Source organism: Phyllostomus discolor, chromosome 13 (assembly GCF_004126475.2).
Source record: "Phyllostomus discolor isolate MPI-MPIP mPhyDis1 chromosome 13, mPhyDis1.pri.v3, whole genome shotgun sequence".
Taxonomy (NCBI): domain Eukaryota; kingdom Metazoa; phylum Chordata; class Mammalia; order Chiroptera; family Phyllostomidae; genus Phyllostomus; species Phyllostomus discolor.
This window is the reverse complement of record NC_040915.2, coordinates 2,361,477-2,387,665: the sequence shown is the minus strand read 5'-3', so window position 1 is coordinate 2,387,665 and position 26,189 is coordinate 2,361,477. Positions and strand designations below refer to the sequence as shown.

Below are 26,189 nucleotides of genomic sequence, written 5' to 3'. Positions count from 1 at the left end.
ATGTCGACTTTGGAAGTTCCTGAAGAGAGGCTGAGAAAATTTAAATACTGAGGCAAATACGCGTCTGTGAGTGAGTATGAGGCAACTGCCCCGTCCCATCAAAGATGAGCGCAGTGAAAAGCACATGGTTGAAGCACCTCAAAAATAGAGTGGCCCTCACTTGGTGGCTCAGGTGCCTGGAGCATCTTCCCATATACCAGAAGGTTGCAGGTTTGATTCTCAGTCAGGACTCGTATCCAGGTTGCAGGTCCAGCTGGGGCGTGTGTGGGAGGCAATCAAATGATGTTTCCCACATTAATCTTTCTCTCTTTCTCTCCCTTCCTCTCTCTCTCAAATCAATAAATGAAAAAAAAAAAAAAAGAGTATCCTCAGGCGAATATTTAAAAAAACTAATGGAGAGTTAGGGAAAAAAGGTGGGTGACAAAGCAAATACAGCAAAATGTCCATTGTGGAGAGGTGTGTGGTGTTCACCGAATAATCCATTCAACTTCTCTGTCTGTTTGACATTTGCATCGGAAAACGTTGAGAGTAAGGGGACAAAAGCTCAGGGACTCGAGGAGTCAGGCAGCTGTGGACTGAAGTCAAGGTCTCCATGTGACCGTCAGAGCTCCAGTGTCTCTGCCTGAAGAACAGGCCAACGCCTCCCTCTCCCTCGCGGGGACAGGAGAGTAGCCTGCATGACTGGCACTGAGACGCTTAACTGCAGCCCCTGACGTCAGGGAGGCTCACCAAGGAGCTAGCGGCCAACCGGATGCCTTGTAGAAGTCGGACTTGGAACTGAAGAGTCCAGACTCCTCTTTTGCCTGCTGTGCTGAGCCCAAGAGCCTGGGTCAGGGAGCCTGAGTGTGGATTCGAACCCTCACCCCCCCTCTGGGTTCAGTTTGGGGCTGGAGCTCTGAGTCCTACATCCATGTACTTTGACTGTGATGTCATACACCTTGGGACTCTGAAAGGCAGCTGAGGAGGGGAGAAGCCCTCTGGGCAGGGCACCGTCCAGAGCCACCTCACTCTCACACCCCATCCAATAGGCATGGCTGTCTGGCTTCCATGCAGATTAAAGGAAACCAAACAAAGGAATTGAACCCTCTAGGTGGGGAGCAGCGGGAAGGGCCAGGGGATGAGAAAGGAGAATGCAGGGGGCGGGGCCACTCAGTGACGGGCCAACAGTACAGCTGGCTCGGTGGGCCCCGGGAGTGCTCCTGCCTTGCTAGGTGTCACCAAAGTGACCCTATTTCCCAGCAAGAACTACATGGCTCGTTGAAGGAGCCAGAAGTATCTAATACACATAAGCTTTCTTAAATTAATCCTGAAGTCTTCAGCCTAAAACTCCTCTATCCACACAGGTGAGGTCATTTCTCCAGGATTCTCCATCCTATAAAGCCTGAGTGTTACTCGGTATGAGAAAAGGTTTGTTTTTATTTTAAATTTTAATCTCCCTCAGTCTGGTGTCCAAGTAAAATCTCTTGAGACTGGACTAAGATCTGAATGACCTGGAGAGGGATGCAATCCCAACGGACATGGTTGGGGACCCCTGGGCCCGGGAGGTCTGTTGGCAGCCGTGCCCAGATCCCCGAAGTTGGAAGGCCCAGCCCTGCTCTTCGGGAACTGATGGGCACCAGTGAAGATGTGCTCAGGGCCACAGGACACTCTGCTCACATGTCTCTGCAGCTGAGGGTCCTGGCCTGTCGGGGATGTGCCTGATCTTCCTTGACTTTGGGAGGAAGGCTGGCTATTCTTGTAGATGTGGGGCACTAGGAGAAGGCAGAGGAGGGAGAGGGAGCTGGGGCTATTTTCAGCTGTGCGATCTTAATTCTTCCAGCCTGTGGAACCTGGAAAGTGAAGCCAGGGGCTGCTAGCATGCTGGAAAGGCTGATGTGCCCACAGCCCGACTTCCCAGCCCTTATGCTCCAGCTTTTTCTTTCCCTCACCAGTTGCAGCAACGGCAGCGGAGAGCAGTCAGCCTGAAGCTCCGGGAGGCCAAGAAAGACGAGCAGGTCTTTGAGAGGAGAAACATCACCAGTCTTTCTACTGACCCAGCTTCTCAAGAAGAGACCATCTGGGTACGTTGGGGTTGTGTGTTTCTGCAGCAGTCGTGTGTCAACTACGGGCTTAGGAACTCTCTCTGGTTTGAAATGTTTGATCCAGAACCTGCAAGCTCTGATGGGGGCCTTGAAGGAAAGGGGTGGAGAGATCGTAGTTAGAGCCACACTGGTGTTGTCAGAAAGCCACGGGCCATCACCTCTGCGGCTGTGAGTCTGGGATGTTGCTTCTCCCATGGGGAAAGAAACCATGGGGTTTCTGATCGAGAAGACCCCACTTGCTGCCTCTCAGCCAGAAGCAGAGGATGAGGATCACGAAGGGTCTCTCTCAGCAGAGGCACCACGCTGCTCACCGTGGAAGGTCTTGCCTCACTCAGCCTTGAGTGCAGCCTGCCCCGGCCTTCCCCTCTCTGTCCACCCCAACCTCGATGATACAAACCCTGGGTTGACTTCCAGGCTTCTGCTGGCTTTTGTGATCCTTTCTGGAATGTCCTTCCCCTTCTTCCACCTCCAGTGGCATTATATCTGCTGGCCATTGCGACTATGTGCCTTTGGCGATCTTAGAGGGCAGAGATGGCTCCAGTCTGGGTTGGTGGACTTGATCATGGGTGTTCGGGCATCAAATAGAGTGGCTGCGACCACTCCCTGAACTGTCTCGGGACTCAGAACCGTATCTCTACGTACCTTCCTGTACCCAGAATAGTCCCCAAATCCCCCCATCCAAGAAAGATGAAACGATGGAAGAGTTATTTTCCTTTTTGTCCTATATTACCATGACTTAAAAAATATTGAAATATAATTCATGTACTTTGGAATTCACCTTCTTAATGTCTGTAATTACTGTTTTTTGGTATATTCACCAGGTGGCACCTCCATCCCCACTAGCTCATTTCAGAACACACTCGCCACCTCCAATGGAGACGCCACACGCAGTAAGCAGTCACTCCTCGGTCCTCCTTCCCTCTCCCCAAGCTTCTGCTGAGCATGCGTCCACTTTCTGCCTCTGCATTGACCTATTTGGGTATTTCGTATGTATGGAACCGTACAATACACGCCCTTTGGTGACTGGCTTCTTTCACTCAGCAGCATGTTTTCAGGGTTCAGCCACGTCGTAGCCGGTGTCAGCCTTCATTTCTTTCAGGGCTGGATACGTCCTTGTGTGGAGAGACCACTGTTGGTTTGTCCACTTATCCGCTGGTGGACATTTGTGTGGTTTCCACATCTTGGCTGTTATGGACGGCACTGCTTCAAACATTTGCATACTAGTTGTTAGGAGACCATGTTTTCAAGTCTCTTGGGTACATGCCTACAGGAGGCATTGCTGGGTCATACGGTAACTCTGTTCTATCCATTGAGGAACTGCCTGTGGTGAGCTGAATAATTGCCCCCATCTTCCAAAGGTCTCCATCTCCTAATCCCCAGAACCTGTGGGTGTTACCTTGTATGATGAAAGGGACTTTGTGCATATGGTTACAGTAAGGATCTCAAGATTGGGGAGATTATCCTGAGTTATCTGATGGGCCTAATGTAATCACATCAATCCTTCTCATCAGAAGGATGAAGAACAAGCCAGAGCAGAAGGAGACAGATGACAAAAGCAGACATTGGTGTGCTGTGCTTTGAAAATGGAGGAGAGGGTCCCAAGCCAAGGAACACAGGCAGCCCTACTAGAAGCTTCCTCTGCAGGAAACGCGGCTTTAATCCAGGGAAATGGACTATGGATTTCTGACCTCCAGAACTGTGACAAGTGTTTTAAGCCAGCAGATTTTTGGCATTTTTTACAGTAGCAATAGGAACTATGCTGCCAAACTGTTTTTCCCAAGTGGCTGCACCATTGAACATTTGGGTGTTCTAACCAGCATTTGTTACTGCCCATTCGTGGGTTGCAGCCGCCCACTGCGTGCACAGGGCTGTGCTGGTGTGGTTCTGACACACATTTCTGATGACCAAGGAGCGTGTTTTCATGTGCTTTTTGAGTGTTTGTTTCTTTGGAGTTTTGTCTATTGTAAACCCTTTGCCCATTTAAAAAATCATGTAATTTGTCTTTTTAGTCTTGAGTTGTAAGAGTTCTTTATATATTCTGATACCAGACTCTTACCAGGTATATGATTTGCAAATATGTGCTCCCACTCTGCTGGTCATCTTTTCACTTTTCTGATAGAATCCTTGAAGCCTAAAAGTTTTTAATTTTGAACCAGTCCAATTTATCTACTTTTTTCTTTTCTTTTCTTTTTTTTTTTTGGTTGCATGTGCTTCGGGTATCAAATCTGATAATCCATTGCCTCATCCAAAGTCCTGAGACTTATGCTTTGTTTTTTTCCTAAGAGTTTTATGTTTTGCCTCTTCTATTTAGGTAATTGGCCCATTTTCAATTTCTGTAAATGTGAGTAGGTCTCTAATTTCATTTTCTGCATGCGGATATCCAGTCATCCCTGCGCCATTTGCTGAAAAGACCGTTCTCTCCCCATTGAATTGTCTCAAGACCTTGTCACACGTCAGCTGACTATAAATTTGATGGTTTATTTGTGGACTCTGAATTCTCTTCCATTGATTCCCATGTTCATCCTCATGCCCACACAACACAAATGTAGTTACTAGAGTTTTTTAAAAAAGATTTTATTTATTTATTTTTAGAGAGGGAAGGGAGGGAGAAAGAGAGAGAGAGAGAAACATCAATGTGTGGTTGCTGGGGGCTGTGGCCTGCAACCCAGGCATGTGCCCTGACTGGGAATCGAACCTGCAACACTTTGGTTTGCAGCCCATGCTCAATCCACTGAGCTATGCCAGCCAGGTAGAGTTTTATAGTAGATTTTGAAACGAGGAAATATGAGTCTTTCCTTTTTCTTTTTTAAGGTTATTTTGGCTATTCTAGATGCCTTGCATTTCCATATGAATTTTAGAACCAGCTTTCCAATTCCTTGAATTAACCCAGCTTTCAGTGGAGATTGCGTTGAATCTAGAGATCAGTTTGTGGAGTTTGCCATCTTAACAATATTAAGGCTTCCCATTCATACACATGGGATATTTTAAAATTTTCTTAGGTCCTCTTTACATTTATTTACAATTTTCAGCATATGTGTTATACTTTTGTTAAAGTTATTCCCAAATACTTTTATTGGCACTAGAGTAAATAAAATTGTCTTCTTTTAATTTTGAGTTGTTCATTTTTAATGTATAGAAATAAAATGGACTTTTGTATGTTAATCCTGTAACCTATCTAAACCTTGTTCATTAGCGCCAAATTTCTACATCCAAGGTCATGACATCTGGAAATAGAGATGGTTTTACTTCTTCCTTTCCTTTTATTTCTTTTTCCTGTCTAATTAGCCTGTCTACAATTTCCAATACTGTGCTGAGTGAAAGTAATAAACGTGGACATCCTTGTTCCGTCCCTGATTCTCGGGGGGGAAGCTTCCAGTCTTTCACCGTTGAGTATGATGCTAGCCCTGGGGTTTTCATGGCTCTTTTTATAGGTTTAAGGAAGTTCCCTTTTTATTTTTAGTTTGTTGATTTTTTTTTTTCTAATCACAGGAGGGTGCTGGATTGTTGGATGCTTTTTTTGTATTTGTCGAGACAATAATGTGGTGTTTTCCCTCTATATTCTATTAATATGGTGTACTATATTGATTTTCCCGTGTTGGATGACCCTTGCATTCCTGAGTTCAATCCCACTTGGCCATGGTGTATGATCCTGTTCATATGCTGGTGCATTCTGTTTCCTAGAATTGGTTGAGGATATTTGCATATGTATTTATGGGAGACATTGGTCTCTACTTTTTCTTGTAATGTCTTTGTCTGGTTTGGTATCAAGGTAAAGCTGGACTCATAGAATGAGCTGGGAAGTTCCCTCATCTTTTATTTTTTGGAAGAGCTTATGAAGGATTGCTTTAACTCCCCTTCAAATATTTGGGAAAATTCAGCAGTGAAGACAATCTGGGCCTAAGCTTCTTTTTGTGGATGTTTTTTTTTTAATTAATAATTCATTTGTTACAGGTCTATTAAGATTTTCTATTTCTTCTTGAGTCACTTTGTGTATTCCTAGGAACTTTTTCTTTATCAGATAATCTAATTTGTTAGCATACTTTGTTTATCTAGTCTCTAATCTTTTTTATTTCTCTGGGTTTAGTAGTAATGACCCTACTTTCATTCCTGGTTTTAATAACTTGAGCCTTCTCTTTTTCTCTTGGTCAGTCTAGCTAAAGATTTGGCATTTTGTTGATCATTTGAGCCAACTTTTGGTTTCATTGATTCCCTCTCCCATTCTGTTATTCTCCGTTTCATTTCCTTCCATTCTAGTGTCCGTGTTTTCTCTCTGCTGCTGGGTTTGGGTTTAGTTTGCTCTTATTTGTCTAGTTTTTCAAGGTGTAAAGTCAGATTATGGATTTGAGATTTTTCTCCCTTTTTGACATATAGATTTATGGCTATTTCCCCCTGAGCTGCACTTTAGCTATGTCTTACTGGTTTTATGTTGTTTGTTTCATTCATCTCAAAGTATTTTCTACCCTCCCTTGTGGCTTCTTCTCTGAGCATGTCCTTTAACTTCTACAAATCTGTGAATTTCCCAATTTTCCTTCTGTTATTGGTTTCTAATTTTATCTCATTGTGGTTGGAGAACATACTTTGTGTGATTTCAGTCCTTATAAATTTGCTGACCTGTTTCATGTCACATGATCTGTCATGGAGAACATTCCACATGCCCTTGAAGAGAACGTGTATTTTGCTGCTCTTTAGTGTAGACGTCTGTTAGGTCTGGCTGGTCTGTACTGCTGTTCAAGTCTCTCACCAACTTGTTGATATTCTATCTAGCTGTTCCGTCTACTATTGAGTTTGCGGTTTGATGTTTCCACCTACTGTGGGCTTCTCTGTTTCTCTCTTTAATTCGTTTGTGTTGCATGTGATTTAGGGGTTGTTGACAGGTGTGCATATGTTTATAACATTTTCTGATGACTGAGCAGACTATTATAAAAAAAATGTCACTGACTTTAGTAACAACTTTTGCCTTAAAGTTTGTTCAGTCTAACATTAGTTTACCCACTCCAGCTATCTTTGGTTACTATTTGCACGGCATATTGTCTTCAGTCCATTTATTGTCAATCCATTTGTGCCTTTGAATCTAAAATGTGTCTGTTGTAAACAGCTTACAGTTGGATCACAATTTTTAAATCCATTCTGGCAATCCTTGCTTTTCGTTGGGAATGTCTAATGTATTTACATATGCACTTACTGATAAAAATAGGACTTCTGTCTGCCATTTTGCTAGTATGTCCTCTTTGTGCCCCTGCTCCTTTATCACTGTCATGTTTCGTGCTGAATAGTTTAATATCTTAATTTCCCTGTTTCTTTTGCTATATTTTTAATTTAAAAAATTTCTGTGCTCTTATTGCCATGCAAGTTACCTCTTTACATGTGTACCCATCAACATACATTTATAACTATTGCTTTGAGTTGTCTTTTAAATTATGTAAAAAAGAGTTATAATCAAACATCTTCATATTTTTGTCTTTAGTATTTACCAGTATGCATCTTTACTGGTGTTCTTGATTTCTCCTTTTTTAAAATATATTTTATTAATTATGCTATTACAGTTGTCCCATTTCCCCCCTTCACTCACCTCCGCCCTGTACACCCTCTCCCACCCACATTCCTCCCCCTTTAGTTCATGTCCATGTGTCATACTTATGAGTTCTTTAGCTTCTACATTTCCCGTACTATCCTTGCCCTCCCCCTATCTATTTTCAACCTACATTCTATGTTACTTATTCTCTGCACCTTTTCCCCCTCTCTCCTCCTCCCACTCCCCTGTTGCTAACCCTCCATGTGACCTCCATTTCTGTGTTTCTGTTCCTGTTCTAGTTGTTTGCTTAGTTTCTTTTAGTTTTGCTTTAGGTGTGGTTGTTAATAATTGTGAGTTTGCTGTCCTTTTACTATACATGTTTCTTCTTTATCTTCTTTTCTTAGATAAGTCCCTTTAACATTTCATAAAATAAGGGCTTGGTGATGATGAACTTCTTTAACTTGACCTTATCTGAGAAGCACTTTATCTGCCCTTCTATTCTAAAGGAGAGCTTTGCTGGATAAAGCAATCTGGGATGTAGGTCCTTGTCTTTCATGACTTGGAATACTTCTTTCCAGCCCTTTCTTGCCTGTAAGGTCTCTTTTAAGAAATCAGCTGATAGTCTGATGGGAACTCTTTTGAGGTTACTGTCCCCTTATCTCTTGCTGCTTCTAGGATTCTTCGTTTTTACCTTGGATTACCTTGAAGGATTGCTGCTCCTTCGTTTTTACCTTGGCTAATGTAATTATGATGTGCCTTGGTGTGTTTCTTCTTGGGTCCAACTTCTTTGGGGCTCTCTGAGCTTCCTGGATTTCTTAGAAGACTATTTCCTTTGCCAGATTGGGGAAGTTCTCCTTTATTATTTGTTCAAATACGTGCTCAATCTGTTGCTTTTCCTCTTCCCCTTCTGGTACCCCTATAATTTGGATGTTGGAACGTTTAAAGATGTCCTGGATGCTCTTAAGCTTCTCCTCATTTTTTTTGAATTCTTATTTCCTCATGCTTTCCTGCTTGGTTGATTCTATCTTCCTTCTGGTCCACTGTATTGTTTTGAGACCCAGTTTCCTTCCCTTCACTATTGGCTCTCCTCCATATATCTTCCTTCATCTCTTTTATGGTAACCTGCATCTTTTCATCTATTTGCGCCCAAAATCAATCAATTCTGTGAGCTTTCTGGTCACCATTGTTTTGAATTGTGCATCTGATAGATTGGCTATTTCTTGGTTGCTCAAAAAAATGAGTCCTGGGGGACTGATCTGTTCTTCTGTTGGAAACATATCTCTCTCTGTCTCTCCTTTTTTTTCCTTTTTTTTTTCTGGTCTGGTCGCTCTTGTTACGGTGGGGGGTGGAGCCTTAGATGTTCACTGGGGCTGGGCACCCCAGTCGCTAGATTGTGACGTTATATGTGGGGGCTGGGGCGGGAGCAGGGACGGGAGGGAACAATGGTGGTAGTTCCGTTCTCCTGGGATCTCAGTCCCTTCTCTGGGATCCTAGGTTGCATGCTCTGCCCTGGTCCACAATGCCGCCTCACTGGGTCCGCCAGCCGCAGCTTGCGTACTCAGGGTCCACCGCTGCGTTCCTGCACGCCCCGGATGGCTTATGCGCCGAGTTTGCGCCAGGTTTTCCCTGACCTCCTTGTGCCGCTGACCCGCGCCCGCCCCTCAGCTCCTCCTACCGTTCTGGATGCACGGGTCTACTTCAACTTCTTGGCTGTCCGACTTCCATTCAGATAAATCCCCTGTCAGTTCTGAGTGTTATTCTGGCTCTAAATTGTTGTTGTTCTAATCTTGGTTGTGTGTGGAGGTACGGTGCGTCCACCTATTCCTCCATCTTGCTGGAAGTCTTGATTTCTTAAAGTGATTTTAATTATTGTCTACTTTTTAGTACCTGAGGAACCTTTTTTGTCCAGTCGACTTGCTAACAACGGATTCTCTCTGTTTTCCTTTACCTGGGTATGTCTTAATTTCCTCTTTATTATAGCTGGCTGGATATGGAATTCTTGCTTAGTAGTCTTTTGGCATTTAAAACAGGCCATCCTGCTGCTTCCTGGTCCCCATGCTTCCTGGTGGTAAATCAGCTCTTAATCTGACCGAGGTGTCACGCATGACAACTCTCTTCTCTTTTGAGGTTTTCAAGTTTCTGTTTTTGGTCTGGGCTTTCAGCAGTTCGATTACGATGTGTCTACATGTGGATCTCTTGGTGTTTTCTATTTGGGGTTCATCGAGCTACTCAAATGTGTAGATTATTTTTTAATCAAATTTGGGAAGTTTTTGGAAATCATTTCTTCCAGTATACTTTCTGCCCCTTTCTCTCCTCTCCATTGTGTTATGCATCATGTATTAGAATGCTTGATGGTATCCCACAGACCTATAAGGATCTGTTAATGTTCATGTTCTTTCTTTTTCATTTATCTTCCTCAGCCTGGATAACCGCAGCTGACCTACCCTCAAGCTTACTGATTGTTTATTCAACTCTGCCCATGAGCCCCTTTGGTGAATTTTTCATTTCAGTAACTGTACTCTCCAATTTCAGAATTTCTAGTTGGTTTCTATTTGTAGTCTATATCTTTTTATCAATGTTCTCTATTTAGCAAAGTATCATTGCCACACTTTCCTTAGTTCTTCGGACACGGTTCTCTTTGCTGTTTTGAACACAGTTAAAGTCTTGGTCCAGTAAGTTCAATGTCTGGGCTCCTCAGGGACAGTTTTCACTTATTTTTTTTACGTGTACATGCCATGTTTTGCAGGTCTTCCAATTTCTTTGACAATTGGTCACTTTCAATAATAAAATGTGGCAACTTTGGATATCAGATGTCCTTTTGCCCACAATTTTCTTTGTTGTTTCTGGTGGTTGTTTCTTTGTTCAGTGATTTCTCAACTAATTCTGTAGAATCTTCATTCTCTGTTCTGTGTGGCTAGTGAGTTCTCTGCTCAGGCAGCTCAGTGGTCAGCTCAACGATCGGACAGACTTCCCGAAGTACTGGGACCCGAAAGTCCACCCAGTCTTTGCCCAGGGGTCTGTGTGCACGTTGGAGCATGCCTTCCACACTCAGCAGGAGGCTGACAGGAAGTGAAGGGTTGGGACAGGGCTCACTCACCACAGCCTGCAGTCAGCCAGAGGTGAGGGGGTGAGGGCTCCGGGCCCCTCAGTTTTCTGTGAGCACCTGCCTTCCAGGTGTCCAGGCCTATGTCCAATCTTGCAAAGACCCTGTCCACATCTCGTTCCCAGCTTTTCCTGTGACGTTTTTTATTTTTTAAGCTTCTTTTTTAAAAATATTTTATTTATTTTTTAGAGAGGGGAGGGAGGGGGGGAGAGAGAGAGAGAGAGAGAGAGAGGGAGAGAGAGAGAGAGAGACATCAATGTGCGGTTGCTGGGGGTTATGGCCTGCAACCCAGGAATGTACCCTGGCTGGGAATCGAACCTGGGACACTTTGGTTCCCAGCCCACGCTCAATCCACTGAGCTACGCCAGCCAGGGTCCTGTGACGTTTTTACCTTAGTCTATTGTTTGCCCCCAACTCTTATCCAGCACCCCTCCTTCCAAAAGCTAGTTAAACAAATTCCTCTAATTGTCTTTAAACCAGGGATGTCAAACTTATTTTCATCGGGGGCCACATCAGCCTCACGGTTGCCTTCAAAGAGCCGAATGTGATTTTAGGACTGTATAAATGTCAATACTCCTTAGCAGGTAAGCGTAGAAAGAAGGTGCCAGGCTGGATAAAACAAGGTAGAGGGTGGGATCTGGCCCACAGGCCTTGTGTTTGCCACCTATGCTTTAAACAGAAGCCCCCAGGGAAAAGACCTTTGCACTCTGCGATAGCTGAGTCAAATGAAATAAAGAAAACCTTACAAATGGGGTCTCCCAGGGAACTATCAGCCCAGTCGAATACTAGTCTTTGGGAATAAGAATCTGCAGGAAGCGCTCACTCCAGTGGCTACTGAGAGGGGTTGGTTTTCAAAGCTAGCCTGGAGCTAGCGGGTGGGTGAGAATAAGGCAAAACAGCACGCCACGGCACTCGCTGTTCTCACTGAGATCTAGACATTTTTCTTAAATAAACTCTCATAAGCTTAAGTAAAACAAATTGCTGCAAGCCTTGGGTCAGTTTCTAGAGCTCTATAAAAGCTGATTCCAACGATCGTCAGTTTTCTTGCTGCTTTTGTGGAGGAGAGGATTTTTGGAAGTCCTCACTGTGTCATTTTCACCGACGTCCACTCGCATGGTCTTCCTGCGTGTTAGGAGAAGGTTCTGGGATCCAAGTGGTGACAAGAATTACTCTCCCCCAGAGCATGAGGGGTACCCCAGAGATCGGTGAGACCTTGAGGCCAGAGAGCCATCTTCTGTCCCCGAATGAGACTCTGACCTGAATGCACGTGTCCTTGCAGGTCAGCCTCACTGTGCCGGAGATGATCAGCGGCATGAATGCCTCAGATCCAGAATCCTGTTTCCAGGCTGCCCAGGCTGCCAGGCATCGCCACACGGGCTGCTGCTGTTTACAGGCTCACAGTCAGAAATGAGCTCCAATGGCCTCTGGTTTCTTGGCAGTGGCAGAATGCTCACCCAACATAAGGACGGGCAAGTCCCTCAGAAAGTGAGGCTGAATATCTCCTCTACACTGTCCTTGAGAGCCACTTAAGATACACAAGGGTTGTCAGAGATGCATTGCTTAATTTAAATCGGCCTCTCCAGGAGCCTCTGATAGCTAATACCAGGAGGGGAAGTATTGCTGCATCACTGCAAAGCGCTGCAGGCTAAACGCTCGGCTGTTAAGTAGCTCTGACCCAGCTGTTTGTCTCAGGTGATAGTGAGGAAAGCCAGGGACGTCCATCCAGGAGGTTCTTAGTTAGTACTGGCTTCACCTGCCGTTTCTTTGTTTTTCCTCCTTCGCTACACAGGAGAATACTATCTGAGCAAAGGAACCCTCCTGTGAAGCTGACGGTCGAAGCGGGGCTCATTCCTAGGCTGATGGCATTCCTGAGGTCCTCACATGCCCCCTGCTTGCAGTTTGAGGCAGCCTGGGCTCTGACCAACATCTCAGCAGAGTCTTCAGAGCAGACTCACACCACCGTGGAAGGGGGCGCCATCCAGCCATTGGTTGAACTCCTGTCTTCCCCCCATATGAATGTGTGTAAACACGCTGTGTTGGCCCTTGGTAACACAGCAGGTGAGACCCTCCCCTCAGGGGCTAAGAAAATAGTGGGCCGGCCGTGGGGCATGCTATGGGAGTCCTTTGGGTGGTATTGTGGCCTCGATACTTTAAGTATAAATGCCTAGAAATGCTGGGGAAAGCAACAATAGGCATTTCCAAAATTCGGAGTCAAGTTCAGAGGCCCTACCTACATGGAAGCTGAAACCAGAGATAACACAGTGTGTCCTGAAGCTATACACTACCTGGGGACATCTGCCAATACTAGGTCCTGTCCCCTCAGGTCTTAGTGGCTTCAGGAACAAAGGACAAGCTTTGGGCTCATACAGTGTGGGGCCTTCTGACAGACCCTTATACAAAAATTCTACCTCCAGAGAAAGTTGCCAAGGGTACATACACAAAACTGATGCCTTAGCTTAGGGGAAGAGTCTCCCCTGAAAACACAATCCTGAAATTGGCCGCTGGAGCTGGGACTTGAGGCTGTGTCCTCAGTGTGGTCCAGGACGGCGCAGCTGGGGTCTGCGTGCCGCAGGGCTGGAAGCTGCCTATTCGTGGCTGTGTATAAATACGGAGCTCTCTGGGGGAAGCAAGCTCTGTTGGGCCCCTCAGCATCGTGACAAAGTAAGATCAGCCAAACAGTAGCAATTTTAAGTTCAGAGAATCAACAACCTCCCCGACCCAGTCAGCAGAAACAAACAGCAGGATGAGACCTTCAAGGACTTCAGATACTGGGATTAGCAGACACAGAATGTCAACTATATCTGCTTTTGAAATGCTTGCAGAAGTAAAGCACCTGGTATAGAGACTTTGCCTCTCATTTTGATTGGTTCAGTAAGGACCAGGCAAAACGGGGTGGTATGATATAACTTACACCTTGCCCAAGGGTTGACGAATTGTACACTGAGACTTCTAGGGTCCAGAGATATGGTATTCTAGCCAAAGTCGCAGACAGCTGAGGACTAATACCTGCCCACCGCCCAGCCTCTGTTCTGAGTTGTATCTGGAAGCTCCTGCCCTGGACTGAGGTCTTCTGGGAAGACAGTTTGCTCTGCAATGGCTTGATCTTCCTGAGACCCGTGCTGTAAGCGCTGTTAGCACTGAGAGAACCCTGCCCGGGCCCAGCTGGCTGGCCCCTGTGTGCTCCCGCAGGCTCTGCCGAGTGCAGCCGCTGCTGTGTGGTGCCGGCTCTCACACCGGGCCCGTCTACCCACCGACATGCTGGAGACTCAGGGTCTAGCTCAGGGCTACGCTCTCTAGGTGCCCAGCCCAGGAATGTATTGTGGCCTCTCACGCTTTACACAGACTGTTAAACATTAGTCACCTGTCCCAGGATCCTCTCTGTCCCCTCTTTCGATGTCCTGCTCTTGTCTGTTTGTAGGTGATGGCCCAGAATTCAGAGACGTCATCTCAAGCAATGCCATCCCATGCCTGCTGGCCCTGATCTCATTAACCACGCCAGTGAGTGTCTGTCTGTGTTTATTTATTGTTTATTGTATTTTGTCCACTGCCATTTAACCCCCTCACACCCCATCCCCATTATAATCACCACACTGTTGTCTGTGGGTCCACGAGTCCTTTTTCTTTTTGCTTGACCCCTCCACCCCCTCACCAGTAGCTGTATCAGGGAGCGTCTTTAAATTAGAAAACCTAGCTGGTAACAAGTTCCCAAAGTTGGAAAATTGAGGAAGTATTTCCAAATCAATGCTAAGTAACGTTGTCGCTGCCTGGCCCCTTAGGGCCACGGTTAAAAATGAGGCCTAGGACTGAACGTCTCTTTGGGTAGAAATTCATCCGTACTTGTCCTCAGCAAGCAGTGGTGCTGATTCCTTTCAAGAGTGTTGGAAAAGGTCCGTTACGATTTTCCTCAGTTTACAATCCTGCAACATCGGACGGCTGGGCTCCACTGTTCGAGGGCGCAGATGGAAGTAGTGGCTCCCCTGTCCCAGTCCCAGGTCACAAGGTTTTGGTTTGAAGATGAGTCATAGTTGATCGATGTGGCAACAATAGAGGACCCCCTGGATTAGAAATTAAATTTGCTTTCTGGCTTTGCATCAAATAAAAGGGAAGAGAAGATAGCCTCCAAGAGCCAAGGGAGTATGCACCCAGCCTTCGAGGTGAGAGAAAACCCGATACGGCTGAACCAGAAAAGGGCTGCCATGGCCAAGGGAGTTTGCGAGGAGAAAGCAGTGGAATGCGGCAAGTAGGACAAGGCACTTGGCCATCATCCTGGTGGCAAAGGGAAGCCTTCGGAGGACCTCCAGGCAGGAAGTAAAGTGGTCTGATCTCACAGAGGGCCCTTTCTGGCTGCTTGGTAGAGGATTGCAGCAGAGGGAGACGGGGAAGCCGATGGACCTGGGAGGCTGCTGTGCCAGACATGGAAGTGGCAGCAAGAAGCGGGATGGATGCCCAGGTTCTGGTTAGGTCACTTTAGATGACTGTCCTCCTAGGGAAATGGGGGAGAGGAGGGGAGGAAGCATCAGATATGTCCTTAGTTGGACATATTCACTCGAAGTGAGTGAGAGGACACGGCAGCAGCGTCAGGTGGGTGGATATGCAAGTCTAGGTGCCTGTGCACACACACGTCATCCAGCTGGGCAAGATCAATGACAGCAGGGGTCAGCAGCTTCCTTTGTAAATAAGTTTTATTGGAACACAGTCACGCCCATTCCCTTACATGCATAATTGTCTGTGTGTTACAAGGGCAGCGCTGGCTAGGTGTAACAGAGACCCTGTGGGCCCACAGAGCTGAAAGCATTTACTGTCTAGGCCTTTACAGAGAACTTGGTTAATCCCTGACCCAGAGTGTGGGGAGAGTCCAAGGCCAGGTTCTAGGGGCTCTGACACTCAGGAGTCGGGCAGAGCCTGTCGGGGAGACTGAGAAGTAACAGCCCATTCAGCAATGAAAAACCAGGTTCGGTGTCACAGATGCCAAAGTGGGAATGACTGGTGACTGAATACAACTGCCAGGGACAGTAAAGAAAGCAGCTGTGGGGTTTAGTGACTTGGAAGGAGCCGATTTCATCACTAGCTACAAAGAGGCAGGGTCGGAAAGCAGACTAGGAGGGCAGAGCGCAGACGGGAAGCTGCCAGGCAGAGAGTGAGTACAGCTGCCTCCTCGAGGGCAGACTCTGGAAAGCAGAAGTGGGGCGATGGCTGGAGAGGTGAAGGGTGAGGGGTGAAGGTCACAGAGTGTGTTTCCATACTGGCGGGAGTGATTCGGGCGGGGGAGGTGATCCTGAGGACAGAATCTTTCAAGATGAAAAGTGATGGACTTCAGAGTCAAGGTTGGAAGACTGTTCCTTGAACAGGAGGAGATCAGAAGTGTGGTTCTGATGTGTTGGTTGTAGACCAGTGGGAGAACAAGGAAGTCCTGCTTCCTCTCTGTTTTGCCAGTGAGAAAAGAATTGAGGTCATCAGTGGAGTTGAGCAGGTAAGGGCATTTTGGAGAATATCAGGAAACCTCCATCTGGTGTTGGAATAGAAAAAATACAGCTCATTCTGTGTCCCTATCAGAGATATATCACTACCTAGGACAAATTCCTGTTTGGAGCTCAAATTCTTTGGTTCACCCTGCTCAGTAATGTCAATGAAAGATGGCAGGACACACTGCCATTTGCACCTGACACTAGAAAGCAGTCTCTTGTGACAGGTCGCATTTTTGCAGCACATCATGAGGACCCTGTCCTACCTGTGCCTAAAGGAGGGCCCACAACCTTGCCAAATGGCAGTGAAGCCAATGTTGTCCATCCTCTCCTGCCTCCTGCGGCACCAAGACAGCGAGGTGCTCTGCTACACCTGCAGGGCCCTCTCCTACCTCACCGAGGTCTGTGACGGGCACATCGGCCAAGTGGTTGACATGCTGGTGCTGCCCAGGCTGGTGGAGCTCATGACCAGCTCCAAGTTCGACATCTTGGTAAATGTCCCAGGTCTTACCTCTGTCTGCATGAGACTTCCAATTAGAGTCGTGAGTTGAATTGACTTTAGCAAGTTCCGTTCTGCCCCCACCCTCTGGCTCCTTCACGCAGCTCTCGTCCTTTACCTGGAACAAAGTGCACCGTTTGCATTGCCCTGGTCTCTACTGCTCTCCAGCCAAACACTTGAATCCATGTTCATCTAAAATCCTTGTGGGTATTAAATAACATGCTTTCTCTTCATCCGATCGTTAGAAATTATAGAAAGCACCAAATCAAAGTTGCCTGTAATCCCAGATGTTAACAAGTTGGCTGATAAAGGGTGTGCATGTGTGTATTAATGTAAAGCTGACGTAACACTTGAGTTCCATGCTCAAGTATAAAAGAAAATGCAGCCCTGGCTGGCGTAGCTCAGTGGATTGAGCTCGGGCTGGGAACCAAAGTGTCCCAGGTTCGATTCCCAGCCAGGGTACATTCCTGGGTTGCAGGCCATAACTCCCAGCAACCTCACATTGAAAAAAAAAAAAAAAGAAAATGCCCTCTTATCCTTTCCCTCGTTTGTTCTCCAAGACTACTTCAGATGCAGGTGAGAAGTAAGTCAAACCAAAACCCAATACTTTGCTGTGTTATGAAACATGTCACTTATATAATATACTTTTTGAAAATGCCATTTAAAATGTAGGTGCCCCTTTCAATGTCTGTGGCTAATCCTGTATGTTATGCAGTCTTAGGGAGGGTCCTGTGCTCTGAGATTAGCGCGGTATTCCTCAGATGTCCAGGTCGGTTCGAGGATAGTGCTGGGAGCAGGGAGGGAATGAAGAGAATATCAATAAGAAGTCTCTTATCCTGGGGATGAGCAAGGCTGTGATAGGCCCACAGCACACTTCCACCTCTCACTTGGGGAGCAGACACTCAGCATAATAGGCTAGGAAAATTCTAGAACTCTTATCTCTCTCTAAAGTGCAGAGAAACCAAAATAAATCCAAAATCAGCCCTCCAAGGATGGCTGTCTGGAGCCCAGCTGTAGACCCAGCCTGGAAACCATCAGAGTTACTGAGAGGGGGTGTGAATGTACCCACAGTTGCCATCGGGAGCTCATCAGCTCCGGTAACGTAAACAACAGAAACCCAGCTCCGGTGCTAAATATGATTGAACAGACTTTATAAACGCCGCAGTCACTTTGACCATATTCCTGATGTACAGACAGAAGAGGGAGAGCATCCTTTCCTGACAAAGGTGTCCCTTCACCTCTATCCCCCTAGAGCCACTGCTGCTAGGAAGCTGCCCAGTGGCTCCAAAGTACGTAAGCAGCCATCGCTGTGCCGAATGAATAAGGGTCAGTATGTCATCATCATCCACAGGCTTCCGGAGAGCCATTGGCACAGTAGGACCAATGTTGGGGAGGGCACAGGTCTCGGTGTGCCTGCCACCTTGCACAGTATCAAACTTGTGACACTTGGTTCCACTTTGAGCCTTGGTTTTCCAGTTTCCCTCTCTACACTGTGAGCAACATCGTCAAGGGAACGGATGGCCAAACCCAGGCAGCCATTGACGCGGGCATGCTGGGAGCACTGCCCCAGCTCCTGCTGCACCCCAAGTCCTCAGTCCAGAAGGTAGCAGCCTGGGCCCTGGGCAATGTGGCCGCCAGGCCACCCAAGCACCTCCAGCAGCTCATTGCTTGCAACATCTTGCCTCCCCTGGTGACTCTCTGAGAAATGTAAGTAGCACATTCAGTTTCCTCGACAGAAGGCTACTTTCTCACAGGCTCGGTGATGGGCTCCTGAGGGAATGCAGACACGGGCTCAGAAGCAAATTAACTGAGGCCACAACAAAACTATGAAATATTAGTTCAAAAAAAAAGCGGCCTCCCATTTTGGACAATCCATGGGAAATCTAAAAACTAAACAACCATTATTCAATAAAAAGGCAGCCCCATAGCCCAGATATCCAGAAAAATCTTAAGCTGGTAAATCATCTGAAAAGAATGTGCCATCTACTCTCTACTTGTGGAAAGAGGAGGGAGGTTTTGTTTTGTTTTAGGAGGGAAAACATGTCAGGTTGTGCTGATCTTATGCACGGAAGAGGGTGGGCTCTTCAGTATTAAAAGTCACGTCGATTAAAGTGGCACTATACATGAAAGTCTAAATGCAAGAGTGGATATGCAGTAAAGCTTCCTCTTCCCTCCTGATTCCCACTTCCCCTCCCTGGGACGAGCACTGTCACCAGCATTTCTCACTGTCCCCTATAATGTTTGAGCTCTGGTTTTCTGCTGAGCAGTTTCTGCTCAGAGGCTGGGTGGTGGGGTCCCAGGTTGTCGTGAGGGGTGAAAGCGAGGCCAGGTGTGCAGCCCGAATCAGAGCACCCTCCAGTCTGTCAGACACTCCCATCCTGAGTCCCCTGGTGCGTCTGCACGTATTCTAATCAGAAACATCCAGTCATGAATCAAGAAGGAATCTTATTTCAAACTGTGCCTTCTGAACAATAGCTTGCTTGGAATCATAAGTTGTTTGGGTTTTGACTTTTGTTTTGAACTGAGGTCAGTTTTCCTGGCCACAAAATGGGAATAACTCCTTCTGCCCAGGGATAGAAGGATACATGGTAAATCAGTCCCATGTCTCTGGGCCTGGTGCTTTTATAAATGCAAGGAATGCGTTGAGCGGTATTTCAGTGGCCTTCCTCTGTAACCATGGGTCTGTCTCAGTCCCCAAGGTCACGTCTGTGAGCTCAGCTTTGTAGCTATGGAGCTTCTTGTCCAAAGTTTCACTAGGGCAGAAAGACCAGAAATGTACACTCAGGCCGTCAGAGTCTCACATTCCAAGTGTAGCTCCCAGTCTGTATCAGTTACCTGGACTGGTTCAGGTTGGTTCTGTTTTTCCCTACTCTGAGTTAATGAAATGAGTTTGAATGTAGAACCTCCCTCTAAAGCTCCATAGGAGTCTTCCAGCCTCCTTCTTGGCTTCTCAAAGATGCTGTCCTCTGCTCAAGAACTAGAGGCAGGTCCACAGGTGTTGTGTGTCAATTGCACAGAGAGTTCTGGCCGTCCCCAGCCAACCTGGAACCTGACCCAAGTTAGTGTCACTATATTTAAGTCCCTCAGGATCTGTAAAGAACGTAAGCAGCTCTCTTCCTGCAGGGACACTTTCAAGTCCAGAAGGATGCTATCTGTGCGGTGGCTAACTTCGTCAGTGGGGGCACCCTGGACCAAATGATCCAGCTCATCCACTCTGGAGTCCTCGAGCCGCTGGTGAACCTGCTCACTATCCCAGACATGAACGTTGTCATCAACGTCCTTGACATCATCTTTTTACTCCTCCAGGTGAGCTGTTCTGGACAGGCTGGCTTCTAAAATGGCAGTCTCCGAACTTGAGACATTTTGTTTCACTCTTAAAACTCAAGTAGGATTCTGTTGCCTCCCCGCTCCCTCATGTCTGCCCTCAGTGCACACACCCTGTGGCTGGCAGTAATGAGAGGGCTTTCAAAGAGGGACGTTATCTTCCTTTCCTCAAATGAGGGTCTTTGTGCCCAGCACTGTCTTAGGCGCTCAGGATATGGCAGGGCAAAGTCCATGCTCTTGCAGTGCTCATGTCGTGGCGGGGAAGGGAGTGGATAGGTCAGCCAGGGCGTTGTGGGTGAATGTGTCTGATAAGAGGTAGTCACCGATGGCTTGGGGCAGGAAGGGAAGGTGGTCTCTCACGTGCAGTAGTCAGGAGAAACTTCTCTGAGGAGCAGCATGTGAGGAAAGGCCTCAGAGAGGTGAGTGAGCCTTGTGGGTGTCTGGGGAAGAATATTCTAGGAAGAGCAAGCAGTGGGTGTGTCCAGGGCAGAGTGAAGGGATGGAGGGTGGTGGGAGATCAAGCTCCAGGCCCCCAGGGGCAGATCACATAAGTCTGTGAGGACTTGGACTTATCTGAGTGAGATGGAGAACCCAGGTGAAGGTCTGAAGGAGGGAAACACGGTCAGTGAGCCTCCCAGTTGGCTGTTTCTGATGGCTAAAGCCTAGGGTACAGTGGGAGGAGCAGCAAGAAGTTAGCAGGGATGTATGTTAAGAGGTCAGACTAGAGTTCCTTTTTTTTTCTGGTAAAGATTTTATTTACTTATCTTTAGAGAGAGGGGAAGGAAGGGAGAAAGAGAAGGATAGAAATACTGATGTGTGGAAGAAACATCGATTGGTTGCTTCTGGCCCGCAACCCCGGCATGTGCTCTGACTGGGAATCGACCCAGCGACCCTTTGGTTCGCAGGCCAGTGCTCAGTCCACTGAGCCACACCAGCCAGGACTAGAGTTCCTTTTCTATTCAACTATATGGCTGGGAATATAGACTGCAAAACCTTGAATTAGAACTCTAGACAGGTCTTATTTCTGATAGAAAGGTAAGTTAAGGCAATATTTTTATACGACTGTTTCAGTTCTATATTGCTGCATAACAAATTACACCTTAGGGACTTAAAACAAACATTCGTCATCTCACAGGGTGTACAGGGTTGGGAATCTGGGAACAGCCTAGTGGGATGCTTCTGGCTCAGGGTCCCTCACGAGGCTCACGATGTCAGTTGGGGGTTTCAGTCTCATCGGACCGTTGGATGGAGGCTGGAGGACCGGCTTCCAGGACAGCTCACTCGTGCGCCTGCCAGGCTTTTCTCACTGCCTGGACCTCTCCAGATGACAGCTTGAGTGTCCTCACGTCACGGCAGCTGGCTGCCTCGGGGGCACGGAATCTAAGAAAGCAAGGTGGAAGGCCCCATGTCTTTCATGGCCTATAAAGGAGGTCACTTCAACAGCATCCTCCTGGTTACACAGATCGGCCCTAGGTAACCCTCACACCAACATAGGGGCACGAACACTGGGGCCGGGGTCACCTGGGGCCATCTCAGTTCGGGCCCTTGTCAATACAGCTCAGCTGTTTGAAAAGTTTCAAAGTGACACCAGGGAGCTCCGTTAGAAAACTCACTGTAAGCACCCTTTTCATGTTACTGTCTCGGGAAGAACTGACCTGAGTCGAGAACAGGTTGGACACACAGTCCAGCTAGACGCAGAGACTTTGAGTGCATCACACAGAGAGCAGAGGCTTGGTGGCCAGCCGCCTAGGTTGGACATAACCAGCCCGTAAAAGCAAACGTGAGCTTTTATGGGAATTTAACTTCACCTGCTTCGCTTCGATTAAACACTTGGACTTCTTTCTTGGGAAAGTCTGGGCAAATCACATCCGGCGGGTCAGCAAAGTCCCTGTCTCAGACAGAGGCACTTGGGAGGGAAGGTTAGAAGTTCAGCATGAGACAGAAAACACTTCAAATGGGCAGCAGAGTTGAGCCGAGGTTCTTTGAAGCAGCTTTGGGGCCATTTGCTGTTAGGGGCCAAAATCCTTGGCCAGGGCTCCTGCTGCCCCCCCACCCCACCCCGGCCCAGCTTTCTTGCTGAGGCTGACCCTCGCAGGCTGATTCTGGCTTTGCTCACTCAAATCCAGTAGCTCACAGGGCTGGAGGTGACCGAGGCTCAGACATACAGTGCAAACTCTCATTGGGAAAATCGTGTGGCCCAAAGGTCTGTAATTTCACCCACCGGGGGGTTTCTGCCACTGCTCACAAAATGGTGAGCAGAGCCCCCCGGGGTGTGTCAGCAAGGTTTTTCCATCTTCCTCCACTTCCCCAGATACACTGTTCAGCTGAAGTAGTCCCTCTCATCGCAACGCACAGCCCTGGTTCCTTCAAAGCTTGGTCCTTGCTGCTGCTTGTCCTGGGAAGGTCACTCCTCTGACGGATGCCCCGCCATCCAGTGTTGCTCATTAAGAACTGGGGTCACTTTTCCAGCCTCCCATGCACGTCTTCTGTAACTTACACCTCTGGTTGTTTAGTGTATCTGACCTTCTGTACCTAACAATTATCTACTTGTCTCCCCTGATTGTGTGGGTGACACAGCACACATCTCTAAGTCACATCTCATTTGCGTGTGCCCCATCCATGGTGCATGGGCCCATGTGAGTGAGTGAGTAGCTCCGATGACAAATCTGGTGACCCGCATTGGATGAAATCTTCTCAAGTCATTTGTCTCGGGCAACTTCATCATTGGCCACAGTGTGGCTTTTGTTCCTGAGGGTCTCCAGTTCTCGTCTTTCCAGGCCTCCCGGCGTGCAGGGCCAGGACATCTGCGCTGACGTGGCACTGTGTGAGTGTTCTGTGAACTGTTACTTAAAACAATGTCTACCCAGTAGAGGTGGGGTAGCTACTAAATAGCAACAGCGATGTATTGATGGATGGCCGCATACTCAGCAGAAGAAATACTGTATTTTCGCAATGAAGAGAAACCCAAGTGTATATGACATAAATGTCCAAAGTGGGAGGAAGACCGTGCAGGTTTCCATCCATGTGGGGACCAAGAGTTCTGGCCCTGGAGCGAAGACCCTCGGGCTTTGGCCCAGCCTCACTCTCTCCCTCCTCCCCACCCACCAGGCAACGATGGAATCCCTCCCTGAGCTCCCCGAGATAGAATCCCTGTGTGTCCCGATGGAGGAACGTGGCAGGCTTGACAGAATCAAGGCTCTTCAGTATCATGAAAACCGTCAGATTGCCCTGACCACTCAGAGCATGGTAGGCGGCCGCAGTATACAGGAGTGTCCACGCCCCTGGCGGGCCACCTCTGAAGGCAGGTGGTCACCTGGCAGGTGGCTTTGCTGTGGGGCCGGTGAGCCGAAGTTGGGGTTTGGGGAGGCGCTCCTTCAGGGAGGATTTGGCTCTGAGCCCCGCCCCTCACCATGGCGAACTGGCCACCTTTGCGTAGCAGCTTTTGGGCTCCTGGAAACTGCTTGACTCCCACAGCAGCTGGTCCCACTGCCTCTGGCTTCCCAGTTTACTTCTTTCCTGCTTGACTCTTCTGGGGGCAGGGCAGGAGTATGGGAAGGGATAAGATGCTCAACTGGATTTTTATTGAAAAATGCAGACAACTGAGGCAGGCCCAGCTTTTGAAAACCATTTTCACTACTCACTGCGTTTTGCCTGTTTCTCAGCTGTGGTGTTTGGGGCTGGATTTGCAAAAGGCTTCTAAGTTTTCTGCAGGAAGCCAGGAATAATGGTCAGATAACGTCAGACCTTTTGTAAAACTTTATTGTGGTAAAATATGCATAACATACCATTTAGTATTTTAACCATTGTTTAAGGGGATATTTTAGTGGCGTTACGTACACTTACATCGCTGTGCATCCCTCCCCGCTGTCCACGGGGGAACTTTCCCACCCTCCCAAACCACAGCTCCGGGTCTGTTCAATGCTGACTCCTCCCTCACCCCTCCCCCATGCCCTGGTGACCGCCATTTCCCTTGCTGTCTCTGTACTTGTGACTACGCTAAGCATGTCACTGAAATGGAACTGTACAGTACATGTCCTCTTGTGATGGGCTTATGTCACTCGGCATAACGCCTTCAGGGTTCACCATGTTGTAGTGCGTGTCAGCACGTCTTCCCTTTGTGAGGCTAGAGAACATTCTAGTGCGCAGAGGCACCGTGTTCTGTGCCATGGATCCATCAGTGGGCACGTGGGTGGTTTTGCTCTTTGCTGTTGTGAAGACTTGCTGTGAGTGTGGGGGTAAAAGTGTCTGTTCAAGTTTCTGCTTTCAGTGCCTTTGGGTGTGAACCTGGACCTTTGGAGGAATCTCTGGGTCATTTGGTCATTATATTTTGTTTTTATCCTCATCTGACAACATTTTTTTCTTGTTGTTGCTTTTTTAAAAAGAGACAGGAATGGGGGCAGGTGCGGGGGGGGGAGAGAGAGAGAGAGAGAGAGAGAGAGAAACATCTATGTGAGAAACATCAATTGGTTCCTTCTCGTAAACGACCAATGGGGGATAGAACCCACGACCCATGGTCTAGGGACGAAGTTCCAAATGACTGAGCCACACCAGCCAGGGCGGTAATTCTATTTTTAATTTTGGATGAACCACCTACTGGTACCCATAGTGGATGCACCATTTTACATTCCCACCAGCAGTGCACAGGGGTTCCCATTTCTCAACATCTTCACCAACACTTGTTATTTTCTTCTTATTTTTATTGTAGCCATCCTAATGCGTGTGAAGTAGTGTCTAATTGTGGTCTTGATTTGCGTTTTTGTTAGATAAGGAGGGTCAGCTTGAAGTTCTTAAGTGGCCAGGGAAACGTGTGCCCGGGGGCGGACAGACTGAATGATACTCTGTGAGGTGTCAAAATTGATTCATCGGCAAATCCAGAGCCGTACAATCAATCTGACCAGGGTGGTGGACGTTGCTGACCAGAGGCAGCTCATCTTGGTTTGGGGCCACGAGGGTGCTCTTAAAGCAGAGAAGACCCAGAGCAGTGATTAGCAACTTTTGAATTTCAATCTCTTATGAAAACCTTGTGATGAGGAGGCTTGTCCCCTGCAGAGGGGTCAGATCCAGGGACTCAGCTAAGGGCTCCAGGTTGGAGACTTGTGACCTAGAAGTAACAGCTGCACCCATTGCTTCCTTCCTCGCAGTAAAGCTAGTACCCTCTGTGTCAAAACCGCATTTAAAAATGAGCGACACAAAAGGACAACTGCTGCGTGATTCCACTTGCGTGAGAGACCTGGAGGAGTCCAACTCCTAGACACAGAAAGGAGAGTGCTGGTGTCCAGGGGCTGAGTGGGTGGGGGGGACGGGGTTTGCTTAGTGAGTAGAGATTTCGGTTCAGAAAGACGCAGTGGTGGCTGCACAGCAAGGCGGATGTACTCAGTTCCCCTGAAGTCTCCACTTAACAGTGACCAAGATGTTAGATTTTAGGATAGGTATGCTCTCCCGCCACCCATCCCCGCACCTCCCCTCCCCCCTCTCTCTCACACACATACACACACCCTGCATTTAAGATCCATCTCAAGAAATATTTCAATGCCATCCTCCTTCAAATTCTCCTCTCAGGGAGCCTCCAGGCAATTAGAGCAAATTCTAACCCACAGAAGACATTAGGGAGCCCGTTGTGAGGGAACAATGTGTCGAGAGCCTGGAGGTGTGATACTGTCTCTTCTCCCCTGAAGGAAGGAGTCAATGACGCGTCATCCCCATCCCCGGACCAAACCAGGGATTCATAAAGCACTTCACATAAAAATGTCAAAGCTCCACAACTTCTAAACCAAGGACGAACCCTGAAGGGCGACTGTTTTAAGAAGCAGCACTTCTATATCCTGGTGTACCCTTTTAACACTGAATGTTAATAAAATTGTCGACATTTTCACTTGTCAAAAATGTGGTTCAACAACTTGTGTCTGAAAGCCATGTGGAATTCCTCTCCTGAGGACATGTGGTTTAATGGTTACCTTTAAGGATCTTAAAGTAAGATCTTCAAAACAGAGCAGAATGGTGGTCTGTTAGCTATCTAGACAGACTTGGACTTGTCGATTTGGTGTCACCAGTATTGCTTAAACATGTAGCTCCCTTTCCCTTTTCATATTTATGCAACTCCTATTGTTACCAGACCCAAACAGGGTCCATGTAGTCAGGAGTTTTGGCTAAAGATGACTCTAAGATTTTATGAGAAGGAGGTTTACTGCACGCCAGCAAGCAAGGAACA

The 26,189-nt window shown here is 47.4% G+C and overlaps 1 pseudogene; it reads left to right on the top strand.

Moving 5' to 3' along the window:
• Window positions 1–25,710, top strand: LOC114510368 (annotated as a pseudogene).
• The last annotated feature ends 479 nt before the right edge of the window (window positions 25,711–26,189 follow it).